At 35.0% G+C, this 13,908-nt stretch overlaps 1 protein-coding gene across 1 annotated transcript in view; it reads right to left on the reverse strand.

Annotated features, from left to right (window-relative positions):
- Positions 1-13,908, reverse strand: part of hig (locomotion-related protein hikaru genki) — a 484,097-nt gene that overhangs the window by 67,663 nt on the left and 402,526 nt on the right. The gene's annotated exons all lie outside the window — the stretch shown is intronic.

Raw genomic sequence — 13,908 nt, forward strand, 5'->3', positions numbered from 1 at the left:
TTCTTTTTATACATAGAAATTTGACGACAATCATGCGCTGTTAATAAAATCAAAGTACTTAGCAGATTTACTTTTTTAGGTATATTCTGAAGTCATTATAACTATAAAAATGCCCAGAAAAGCGTTTTATTTGAAATAAAAATAAAATAAAATAGGATTTGGGTTTTGCAACGCTAGAAGTAGATCTTATCCGTTGCTACGCTGGTCTCACAAGTACATTCGCGAAATGTCCCCTCGGGATTCGTGAAAAATAGAATCAAATGCAAAGTTCTCCGCGGCCCAAAGTGTATTGTACTAGTTTTAGAAGCCCATACCAGTAATTTACATATTTTTGGGTCTTCATATATCTGGAATTCAATCATACATTACTACAGGGTGTCCAATATACAATTCAACCCGGAGTTTGAGATAGTAGAACTTTTGAAGCTGAAGAGATACACAAATAATGGTAATACCAAAATGACACACTGTTCATGCATATATTTTTAAACTAGGGGGCAACGATTGAAGTACACTGGAAACTACAAAGTGTTGCCAGATGTAACCAAGGTGGAAATCAATTTTTTGCAAAACACATAAATTGACTCACAAGTCATACGTATGGATGTTCTTACGGTTGTTAATTTTGAGTTTGTTTAGTTGGAGTACCTGGGAAATTATGGAGCAGAAAAAAGAGTTTTTCATTTTTGTCTCTAATTAATCGAATGAGGCCTCTGTAAGGGGGGAAGTAGGGAAATCTAGTTTTCATAAATCAATACTCTGAATTACTACGAAATGAGTTATCTGTTCTACAGCAGATGCTCGAATTGTCCCCTGTTTTGATTCAAACACTGGTTCGCACCTTTCACCATGTTGGCAGCAATTTTACGAAGAGTAGAAGTGTTAATATTCTCAATGGCACTGCAAATGTTCATTTCCAAATATGGTATAGTTCGAGGATTGTTCTTGTATATCTCTTGGTTTAATTAACCCCATAAAAATGAATAACAGTGTTGCCGGGTGCATGTAAATAAAAGTGTCATCATGATAATTTTAAAGTTTCTTTTTCGTTGTTTTCAGGAATTGCATAATGTAGACAGATCCCTTACACACTTTTTGATGCAGTGAAACATCAGCAATGTTTCCAATTCAGAGTGATAATTTACGAAAACTACGATTTCCCTAGTTCTCCATTACAGAGACCTCATCCAATTGGTTATAGGTAGCAATGAAAAATTCTTTTTCTCTGCATCGTAGTTTCCAAGCTACTCCAACTAAACAAACTGGAAATGAACGACAGAACAACCATACGTATGAGTTATGAGTCAATTTATTTGTTTTCCAAAAATAAAAAATATCCAACTTCGGTTACATCTGGCAACACAGTGTGGTTCCTAGTGTACTTCAATCGTTGCTTCCTAGTTCAAAAATATATGCATGAACAAGGTTTCATTTTGGTATTACCATTATTTGTGTAACGCTTCAGGTTCAAAAGTTCCACTATCCCAAACTCCGGGCTGTATTGTATATTGGACACCGTGTATAACGCTCGAACACAAAATTACTTGCAGTTTCTTTAGATGTAACTGATTATGAATGTGGGCATATGTAAAATGAATTGGATCAAGAACTGCTTCTCTGACACATGTTACTCACTCCGGCCGCCATCTTGGATTCGTCATATTAAATTCAACTTTCGGTTTTTCAAGTGGGAATAAGTGCAAGTCATACGTCAAATTTATGTACAATTTTCTTGGAAATTCATTGGTGTAGTGAGTTTTACCGTAGCTTAAGCTGTTTGCAAGATATTGCACATTAAATGTCAGTAACTTCACGAATATTAAACCAACTACAGGGTGTACAATATACAATTCAACCCATAGTTTGAGATAGTAGAACTTTTGAATCTGAAGGGATACACAAATAATGGTTATACCAAAATGAAGCTTTGTTCATGCATATATTTTTCAACTAGGGGGCAACGATTGAAGTACACTAGGAACTACACAGTCTTGCCAGATGTAACCGAAGGTGGATTTTTTTTGGAAAACAAATAAATTGATTCACAATTCATACGTATGGATGTTCTGTCGTTCATTTTCAGTTTGTTTAGTGGGTGTAGGTTACAAACTATGGTGCAGAAAAAAGAATTTTTCATTGCTACCTATAACCAATCGGATGAGGCCTCTGTAAAGAGGAACTAGGAAAATCGTAGTTATCATAAATTAACATTCTGAATTGGCAACACTGCTGATGTTTAAGTGCATCGAAAGGTTATAGGTGTCTTTACAGTGTCTTTGTAAGCGGCTAAAAGGAAATAAACATATATTGTATGGTAAACATCCTCAACTGTACTCGTGAAGGCTATTTTGAATAGCCTTTCATATTCTGAAACAACATCGGTTGGCATACTACGCCTAGTTCTGAAGGGATTCAGTTGAACCGCGAGGACCCAGGTTTTGTAAGGTATTTGCCTTGTCTTGTACTGTATATACAATAGAAGCAAATATGGATATGACGACCATTGATCAGCTTATATCCGACTGATTTGGCAATGCTGATGTCACATGTGTAGTTGCGCCACGGAAAGGTGTCGTTATCAGTGTAGCGTCCCAGCTGGTGTCGATATGGTGCTCGTGCTACTGAAATGCCCCCAAAAGTGAACCTAATTGGGAACCGTGCATCATGGTACATTATTTAAATGGGTGCAGAGACTTGTTTTTGTTCAACCGATGGGGTGACCACAATACAACACCAACAAACTTTAAGATGTGATTCGTCACATGAAAATAAGTAAAAATCATACGGATTTGTGTGCAAAGTGTACGGTTTCTGAGCTAGGGCCATTTAAGTGCATGGAACAAATTGCAAAATGCATTATTTCAAACACCAAGAACCGTGAAGTGGTGGCTCATATTAGCGTAATGGAAATCACACATAGATCATTTTAAAAATGTATATTTAGCAGCGTGCAACGGTGCGGAAGGGATTCCCCATAGGGCAAGTAGACTGTTACCATCCTTTCGACACTCATAAATATTCATAAGTGTCGATATTTTTGATGTAAGAGTTCTTAATGATATATTCCGTGGGGATTCTTGACATTTGACAGTTCTTAATGTTATATAATAATTGTATTCACGGGCGGGTTTCTAGGGGGCGCGGTGGCTCACTGGTAGAGCGTTCACCTCCGGTGATTGGGGTCCATGGTTCGATCCCCGCTCGTGCCGTGTGAACTTTGTGCTCGACAAACACCGTACTCGTAGGTTTTCTCGGGGATTTCCCGTTTCCTCCCACTTTTTTCACCCCACCATTTCATTCATTTCTCATAATCACCATCTCCTTTAGCATAAGCGGCATAATCGTGGTTCGTAAAACTAAAATATTTCATTTCATTTTTTCTATAGTATAAGAGCTTGAATAATTGATGCTTTCTTTCTCTGGATATTAATTAATCACTTAGTATATGTAAATGACACAGAAGAAATACGATAATATATGCAGCTATGAATTACGAAGCGTACGGACGTTTTATATGGAAAGATAATATGACGTATAATGAATGATTACCGCTGTTAGAATGTTTAAGAAATGCTAATTTGACAAGCAGGATATAACTTGCCTTTAGAAATGAAATATGCAGATCCTACATGTACAAGAAATTCACGGCAGCGGATGTTGGTCGTTGGAATGGGAGAAAGAAGATTCTGGAAGTTTTGAGTTGCTCTCAAGGTTATTATCGTTGGAATGGGGAAAGAATGTTCTGGAAGTTTCGAGTTTGCTCTGAAGGTTATTAGAGTTATATAAATACCGATTCATTTGCATGATCTGTACACTTATGAAGAAGAACATATTAAGCGCAATTGTTAACTTTAGGAAAAAGAGATTAGTTTACTAACAGTGGAGACTGGAAGATTGGTAAGTACTAACTTTATAGTTTTCTTGCTTTACACTTGTTCATTTCTATATGGGAAGTGACATTAAAAACGAAATTGTTCATTTCTATATGGGAAGTGACATTGAAAACGAAATACATGTAAAACAATTGTAATTGTCGGGAGTATAAGGGGATGGAAGTGTTTGTTTTTACCGGAAATTGATTGCAGAATTTCCAGGATTGAAAACCATATTATTCGGTGTTTTTATATAGAATTATAAATTAACTAAGGTGTAGTGTAATTTGATATGGAAGCTACAGGGAATCTAGATTGTTTATTGCACCTGGACTTAAACTAGGATTCCCCCACTTGGAAAACAGTACGCTAAACCTTTTGCTTGCAGTGCGGAGTTTGCACTTATAAATGGTATAAACTTTATTGTGTAAGAATAATTTTATATTGAACAGGAAGTTAGCAGAATCCGCGCCAGGAATCGAATGGGAGACTTTTACGTGGAATAGTTGTGAACTAGACATTTGTTTAGCAGCTTTTTTACTTATATGTAGCTATGAATTGTGTAAGACGTATAACTGGTATTTACAAATTGTATGTTAAGATGGAAGTTATATTGGACAGGGAGCCATGACATTATCGGGAATCGAAGCATGGATGTTTCACATGGAGAACCGTATGCCAATCCTTTTTATGCTTACACTGTGGACTTTTCAGTTATAAATGGTATAAACTTTACTGTGTAAGAATAAACTTCTATTAAAGAGGAAGTTAGCAGACTCACCAGGAATCGAACGGGAGACTCTTATATGGAAATTTTGTGCACTAAACATTTTGCTTAGCAGATTTTGTTACCTATATGTAGCTATAAGTTGTGTAAGACGTATAAGAGGTATTTATAAAGTATATGTTACGAAGGACGTTACATTGGACAGGGGGCGATGATACTACCGGGAATCGAAGCATCGATGTTTTACGTGGAAAACTGTACCCCAATCCTTTTTTATGCTTGCATTGTGGACTTTTCAGTTATAAATGGTATAAACTTTACTGTGTAAGAACAAACTTATATTGGACAGGGAGTCAGCAGAATTCGCGCCGGGAATCGAGTTTTTGTCTTTCACATGCAAAGCTAATGCGTTACATATAGGGTTGTGAACGTTAGTGCTACTTTGAATATTATATTTTATATTTTGTGATTTGTAAAATCGTAATACGGTAAGTAACAAATTTAATTTTTGTTGTTTCTTTTGTAGGTCATGAAGCAAATAGAAACTGTTATAATGAACAGAAACACTGGAGAATAAAATCTATTTTTTGTGAATTTTGTGCTGTTGAAATATAACGTTGTTGGTTTAGCGTAAAGGAGTTATAGATTTTTAAAACATGGATTCACTGAAACCTTTCGATCTTAGTAGAAGAGGTGAAAGTGATTTAAGAGAGTCGTCATCTTTGCTGAGAACAGTGTTTTCAGCATTTCCGGAGGTGACTTCGCAATCTCCACCACTGGAATCAGAAGTTCCATTGTCTAAATTTAATGTATTGTGCGCAGATCATGAAAAGAAATATACCCCCTACATCTTCACCAACAGTGAGTATTCCCCGGTGTAGAATTTGGAGTTGGAAGAATTTTTGAAGTTTTCATGTGAGTGTACTGTAGAACGAAGATAATTGGATTGTATAAAAGAGTGTATAATATACTGGAAACCAGACGATATATGCATTTGTGTTACCTGCGCCTTTCCTGGAAGGTGGACAGTTAAAGAATGATTGATGTTGGGTACGGAATCGCTTGAACGAAAAGCTCTAAATGTAGCAAAAGTTGAGGTTCGTAAAGAATTATTATCAATTTACAGGGAAAACATATACATCTGTTTGTGACTGCGTGGAACTTTAATGAAAGTTTTCGAGATCTTGTGTGTGACTTTGAATATAGACCGATATTTGTTAAAATTTTACTAGAAAAAGACTGGAAAATATACTTATATGGTGTGAAAATGTACAAGAAGAATGTAGGAAAATACGTTAAAAGTTAACCTTATTATGAGTAAAAGTTTTTTATCTTGAATTAGAGTTTGTACATTATGTGTAAAAGATATTGCGAATAGCAATAATAGGACAAATATATAATTTTATATTTTACTATTATACATTTATGTATTTTATTATAATGGAATATAAGTTCATGGAGTATATTTGAAAAAGAATAGAACATACGGGGTGATATATTGGCGAATTGTTTTTGGGAAAGATTTATTTTGTATTGCCTTGAAACATTATTAAAAAGGAAATCCGAATAAAATATTATGTGATTGTAATATAAGACGGAGAATGGATAGAACACTTTATTAAATGTAAGGGGGTGAAATGTTTTACATATGTGCAGAAGCTTTTATCGTAGGTTTATAGATAGGTGAATCACACTTGAAAAATTATTGTATTTTATTTTTGTTGAAGAGCAGAAAAGTAACTAGCAGGGGGAATTCTTACATTTCACCGAGAGAAAAAGAAATTCAACCTGGAAACGAAAAACCTATAATGTTAATTTACCCATCTGACCGCGATTTGCCAGATGAATTATGTGAGAAAGTGAGAATCATATACGCTTCGCAAGAAATAAAAGAAGTGTATTATTTCAGACGCTTTAATAGATATAATGATGAAATACTCCCTCAAAGTGATGATGAGAGTGTTTATAATATTAACTGTTTTAAAGTGGAATCTAATGAATCTAGTGAAAGTATTAATAATACATGTATTATGTAATTATTAAAAGTATACACACCAAATTCAGTATTATTATGTGAACCATTTTCTGAACATAATGAAAATGAAAAAGAAAAGAACATAAGTGTTTGGTGCAGTATGATTACGAATTATTACAAAAGGTGTGGACGATCCTAATCAAACGTGAAATGAGAGAGAAAATCTATAAACTTTATTTAAAGAAGCATTTTAAAGGTAGTAATATTAAGAACACTTATGGTCTGGAGAAAAATTTAATCTGGTATATGAGTACATTACAGAATGTGATTGTTATATCAAATAATTAGTAGAAATGTTTTTGGAGAAAGATAAACAATTATTTAATTGTGTAAATGAACACCGAAACACTGTAGCATATGCATTCAATTGTGTATGAATATAAGAACATATTTTGTCCTAATATATTAGGGCTAAATACATCGATGTAAGTTGTAAAATTACAAACGGTTACAGAGAAGTGAACTGTCAGCTGTAAATATTATTTTATAAATGGATTAATCCGTAGTATTGTAACATTAAGAATTCAATAGTTTACCAACATTTGAACTAACACATGTAAATGATAGTTTGTACCTAAAATACTGAATTACTGGCAACTGAATTGTCAGTGAGAGTAACATAGTGTTCTATTATAAAAGAAATAAATTGATGTTAGGAAATATAATCTTAGTTGTTTTTATGCTATATTAAGAAATTGATGTTTAAGAACCAATGCATTAGAAAACAACATACTTGTTTTCGAAGAATATGGTAGGAAACTAAAATTTTTAATACTTTATTTTAGATTTTCTACAGACATTACCAACGTAAGTGCATGATGAACTGTTTGTCCATTGAACGGGACTCGGGAGGCGCGGTGACTCAGTAGTAGAGCGTTCACCTCCGGTGCTTGGGGTCCCTGGTTCGATCCCAGCTCTCGCCGTGTGGACTTTGTGGGGGACAAGCACCGTGCTCGTGGGTTTTCTCGGGGTTCTTCCGTTTCCTCCCACTTTCTTCATTCCACCATTTCATTCATTTCACATAATCACCGTCTCCTTTAGGCTAACCGGCATAATCGTGGGACGTAAAACTAAAGATTTCATTTCATTTCATTTTAACCGGACTCACTGAGGTTGATTCATTGGATTTAGGTAATGATATGAAGACATTAATACTTTTGTTCACTCAGTTACTTTACATGAAAAACAACATAATCTTAGAGAGCTCAATACTTTCAGGAAAAGGATAAAATGTCTATGAAATGTATCAGAATAGATTGGGATGGGGGACTCTGAACGGCGTGCGACTCTAAACATATTAACGTTTGTAATTTGTTCTCGAAAAACGCCACCTTGAGTTTGGTAGAAAGTGGTGGAAGTGGAAGACGTTTGTGTGGTGAGCTAATTATTCGTGTGACGTGAGTAACTCGTAAGTAAATGTAAGAACCAAGTAATAAAATAGCTATACTATAGTTTGAGAGCTTGTGTATATAGTGTGTAATTTCTCAGAGACAGCACAGAACCACGTTGTCGATACATTAAAGTTTGGCGGGAATGTAGTCATGTGTGACTGCTGCATGATGACTGGTGTTGCTATCTGTGAAAAATTACGAACACTTAGCCGACAACCCGCATTGCGGGGCTACTTTCAACAGATTTGATGGGGTGACAATGAACACAGTTTTGTATTGCTGTTGTTTCTACTGTACAATTTGTATACAATGCCTTATCAGGGCTTCATGTTTTATTAAAGCTGCCCAGAGACTACGAGAGAGTAGAAACTGTCACAAAAACAAACTATACGGGTAATACAGGATGCCCGAGAAAAATTGAATACCCAAGGGGACGTTACACTTGCGGTTGAAATATGCTAATGGGAAGTCACATGGAGGTCAGCTCGTGTTTGGGAAAGAAGAGGAAGACAAAATGGCAAACTTTTTTGCTCAAGGTGGTACGGAAAGGTTTCTCCTTAACACCTCAAAATGTAGAAAAGGCGCATTTGACTATGCTGGAAAGAAACCAATGAAGCATCCTTTCAACAGGGGGACGCGATCGGCGGGAAAAGATTGCCTTCGATTGTTTCTCAAACGATACCCTGATTTATCGTTACGAACCCCGCAACAGCTATCTCTTAAAAGAGCAAAAGTTTTCAACAAGGAAGCTATCACAGAATATTTTGATTTCCTACGTCAAATCGTAAAAGGCACTGGCTTGGTCAACTCTTCGGATCACATCTACAACGTGAAAGAGGCCTACTTTTCTCTCAACAATAAACTACAGTGTTTTGTGGAAGACAAACGTTGTTCAATTGCAGTGTTTGTGACATCACCCGAGAAAGGAGAAAATGTTTCATTAATTGCGTGTTGTAATGCTACAAGCGCTTTCATTTCTCCGCCCTAGGTCATCTGCAATGTGTGATTGGATCCAGTGTTCAAGGTGCAATCATTGGTACCACTAGTCTGTGTGGGCGCTGGTAACAATGTACTTTTTATCTGAGGATATTCCAGAACCAGTGCGTGAGCGTTGCTTAGCGCTAAGGGGTCTACGTTCCCCATTGAGCTTTTTAATACGCAGCAGATATATTGATTTTGTTTCGACTTTAGTAAATATCTTCCTTTGTTCTTATTGTAGAGCTCAGATATGCAGATTATTCTTTCCTTAAATATATACGTTTAGTATTTCTTCATATTTTTAGTATTTTTCTTTAATGTTTAGTGTCATCCCTCCGTTGTTCAATTTCACCTCTCGGTCGTGGGTGACACTGAACAGATCACACGTGTTTATGTCCACGTAGTACTTGCACCGATTGTTGAACAACATATTGGGCTTCGATTCCATGTAAAGTTTCTTCCATTTGTTGCGAACCGTTTGCTTACAAGGTGAATTACCATGAAATTGTTCAGTGTCCCCCCACCCGAATCTATACAGGAAAAACACTTCTTCTTATTAAGATGATAACGTGAAATACTTATTCCGTTTTATATAGTAAAAGGAAAAGTTTGTACTGTTAGGAATAATTACCTTGGACTTGAAAATCAAACACAACCCTTTGTTAGACAACCACTACAAAACCTACGTATAACAGATTGACACACTGCAGACGCCTTTTTGTTTCTGGCGATAACTATTGTGTGGAAACATCTTGAAAACTTGTAGACCCACAGTGAGGTATAGTCAGATATGGGAAAAATATTCATACTTATAGCAGAATGATGTATGTGGAACAGCAGGAGAACACGGTAACTCAGTGGTAGAACGACAATCTTTGATGTTCGTGATTCAAAACCGACCGAGTAAACTTTGTGGTGGACAGCATCCATTTTTCTCCGGGTACCCCCATTTCCTACAACATTCATTCATTGACTTAATTAGCCTCTCCCTTAACCTAAAGGATTTTCTTCAGAGTAAGGAAGCTACTATGTTTCATAATTATATAGTAATATATTATAACAGGAATGATTATCGTTGTATATATTTAAACCTTATCTTTCTCGATAGAATTTACAACGACAAAAGTTTTTGAATTGAATAATAATACGATTTCCATGTTTTTAGTTAACATTTAGTTTCTTTCCTAAATACGGTTTCGGTAGATTTTATCGAAAGTATTATTTGATATTAAACGTATTCACTTTATCGAAAGTATTATTTGATATTTTAAGCATTTTATAATTCTAGCATTACGATTTGACGAACTTTCATGTCCCTGCAAGTGTTTTATAAGATGTGACTGTAGAAATAAAATTCAATCTTTGGAACCGCTATATTCATTCTTTGAAAATATTGAATTAGTTTTAGTTGTATATCGAACATCTTTAATTTGATTTTTTCTTTCTCTCTCGCAATAGAATCATCACGAGGCTATGAACATACCTTATAATTATCATTAGATAATGTATATTGAAGGTTTAGATTAGTTCGCGATTTCTTTGGAAAACAATAAAAAATATTACTTGAGGTGGATTGATTTCTCAGGGAGGAAATCTGAAAATCTTGAGAAAACTTGCTTACATGCTGTGTCAACCATAGTAACTACTTGAGAGCCTAAGATCGAACCACGGACCCAGAAGTGAACGATTTTGAAGACAATGAAGAATATTTTATAATACTACAACAGTATCAATAACTGTTGAGATTCTTAATATAGTATGTAATACACAGCTCACATGAATTTTATTTTGTTCTTTTCGAACTATTGTTTAAGAGGACCAGGATAGATTTCAAGAACTAGTTATGGTCCACGGACTGCAGTTTTAATATCACAGCTTTATACACTTGCATTTAAAATTATAGGGCTATTAGATGGGTGTATAAGACTCTAGTCGGAATAAGTGTTTTCGCTGACTTCCACCTTCGAACTTTTTTTAAAAAAAATAATGTAAAACTTTAAACAGAATGAAGAAAATAAGAACATGCTGAGGTGAATTAAGCTTGGTAACTCTCAACGTGCAAAAAAATTCAGGAAAGAAATCTCTGCTCTCAAGCTGAGACTATCCGTGGTTTGATATTGATCACCAAATATAACGATTATTTTTTCTCAGATGATAAATTCGTATGCTTATACCAGTACGTAAAACTTGAAAAGTGAACCAGGTAGTGTTTCTACAATGGTTCAATCTCAGAACATGTGAATTTGTGAGGGACAACAATTCCAATACCATTTTCACGAAACAAGATCATATAACTAACTTTGCTCCGTAGAATTATCTGTTGATATCAAAATTAACGATACATGAACTTTTAAAAGACGAAATGTTTCTTTATGTGGACTGTGGACAAGCATTCAACTTAAACTACAATAAATGAACGAAGGAACTAAATATTTACATTATAGGAGGGCGATACAGGCGTGGACGAAAACATCTTCGTATTGATTCTTTGAACGTGATTTGTGTGCGAGTAATTGAATTTTATTTAACTTTTAAAATTAGAGATTATCTTATACGCCTATTCATTATTTATTATTTCTTATACATCATCACTTTCGTCATTTCACTATTGTAATGTTAGTAAAAATGCTATATTTAACAATATGAGCACGAATCCTACGAGAAATATATATTACAACATTCTTAGTTATAACTGTACGGAATACTTCTTTGCACGGAAACAGTTTGATCCATTGGTAGAGTGCAACCCTCTGACACGAGAATCCATAGTTTAATCCGTCTCAATTGCCATCCGTGACCAATCCATATACTTTATAAATACCTCTTATACGTCTTACACAATTTATAGCTACATATAGGTAACAAAATCTGCTAAGCAAAATGTTTAGTGCACAAAATTTCCATATAAGTCTCCCGTTCGATTCATGGTGAGTGCTAACTTCCTCTTTAATAGAAGTTTATTCTTACACAGTAAAGTTTATACCATTTATAACTGGAAAGTCCACAGTGTAAGCATAAAAAGGATTAGCATACGGTTCTCCATATGAAACATCCCTGCTTTGATTCCCGATAATGTCATGGCCCCTGTCCAATATAACTTTCTTCTTAACATACAATTTATAAATACCAGTTATACGTCATACACAATTCATAGCTACATATAAGTAAAAAAAAGCTGCTAAACAAATGTTTGGTTCACAACTATTCCACGTAGAAGTCTCCCATTCAATTCCAGGCGCAGATTCTGCTAACTTCCTGTTCAATATAAAATTATTCTTACACAATAAAGTTTATACCATTTATAAGTGCAAACTCCGCACTGCAAGCAAAAGGTTTAGCGTACTGTTTTCCAAGTGGGGGAATCCTAGTTTAAGTCCAGGTGCAATAAACAATCTAGATTCCCTGTAGCTTCCATATCAAATTACACTACACCTTAGTTAATTTATAATTCTATATAAAAACACCGAATAATATGGTTTTCAATCCTGGAAATTCTGCAATCAATTTTCGGTAAAAACAAACACTTCCATCCCCTTATACTCCCGACAATTACAATTGTTTTACATGTATTTCGTTTTCAATGTCACTTCCCATATAGAAATGAACAAGTGTAAAGCAAGAAAACTATAAAGTTAGTACTTACCAATCTTCCAGTCTTCACTGTTAGTAAACTAATCTCTTTTTCCTAAAGTTAACAATTGCGCTTAATATGTTCTTCTTCATAAGTGTACAGATCATGCAAATGAATCGGTATTTATATAACTCTAATAACCTTCAGAGCAAACTCGAAACTTCCAGAACATTCTTTCCCCATTCCAACGATAATAACCTTGAGAGCAACTCAAAATTCCAGAATCTTCTTTCTCCCTTTCCAACGACCAACATCCGCTGCCGTAAATTCCTTGTGCATGTATGATCTGCATATTTCATTTCTAAAGGCAAGTTATATCCTGCTTGCATTTTTGCCGATCCCAAACGTTTCAGCATTCTGGCTAATTTGATGTCGCGAACAGAATCCAAACAACCCCTGCGGGGCTTCTAACCTGTTCCTACTACTACTACATTAGCTGTGGATCTATATAGTACAAGGGCAACGTACTACTACTACATTTGCTGTGGATCTATATAGTACAAGGGCAAACTTAGTTTAATGAAAGAAGTTTAATGAAAATTTTAAAAAATGATCGTTAAATCACTTTTTGAATATTAATTTTAATCTTATTTTAACGAAAGAAGTGTTATAAAAAAATTTTAAAGTAGTAACAAAAACTGTCCGTAGACAGGATTTGAACCCACGCCAAGAACATTTCCTTTACTAGCATGTTGCGCTAGCCCACTCGGCTACCATTTACTTTGTGCTATACGTAGATCATGTCTTGTGATATCGTATCTGTATCGACCAATCAGATCAGAGGATATCTGAAACGTTTGGAATCCGCAAATATGCATCCTGCTTGTCAAATTAGCATTTCTTAAACATTCTAACAGCGGTAATCATTCATTATACGTCATAATCTCTTTCCATATAAAACGTCCATAAGCTTCGTAATTCATAGCTGCATATATTATCGTATTTCTTCTGTGTCATTTACATATACTAAGTGATTAATTAATATGCGGAGAAAGAAAGCATCAATTATTCAAACTGTCATACTATAGAAGACCGCCCGTGAATACAATTATTATGTAAGATTAAGAACTGTTAAATGTCAAGAATCCTCACGGAATATATAATTAAGAACTCTTACCATATCAAAAATATCGACACTTATGAATATTTATGAGTGTCGAAAAGATGGTAAGAGCCTACTAGGGTATAATTTGCAGACATATACACGGACTTAAAACTGGGTCCAAAGTAGGCGAAAAGTAAGCTTTGAGAAAAGTAACTACGGAATTCGTCGG

The sequence above is a fragment of the Thermobia domestica genome, chromosome 7 (assembly GCF_964235325.1).
Source record: "Thermobia domestica chromosome 7, izTheDome1.hap1.1, whole genome shotgun sequence".
Taxonomy (NCBI): Eukaryota; Metazoa; Arthropoda; class Insecta; order Zygentoma; family Lepismatidae; genus Thermobia; species Thermobia domestica.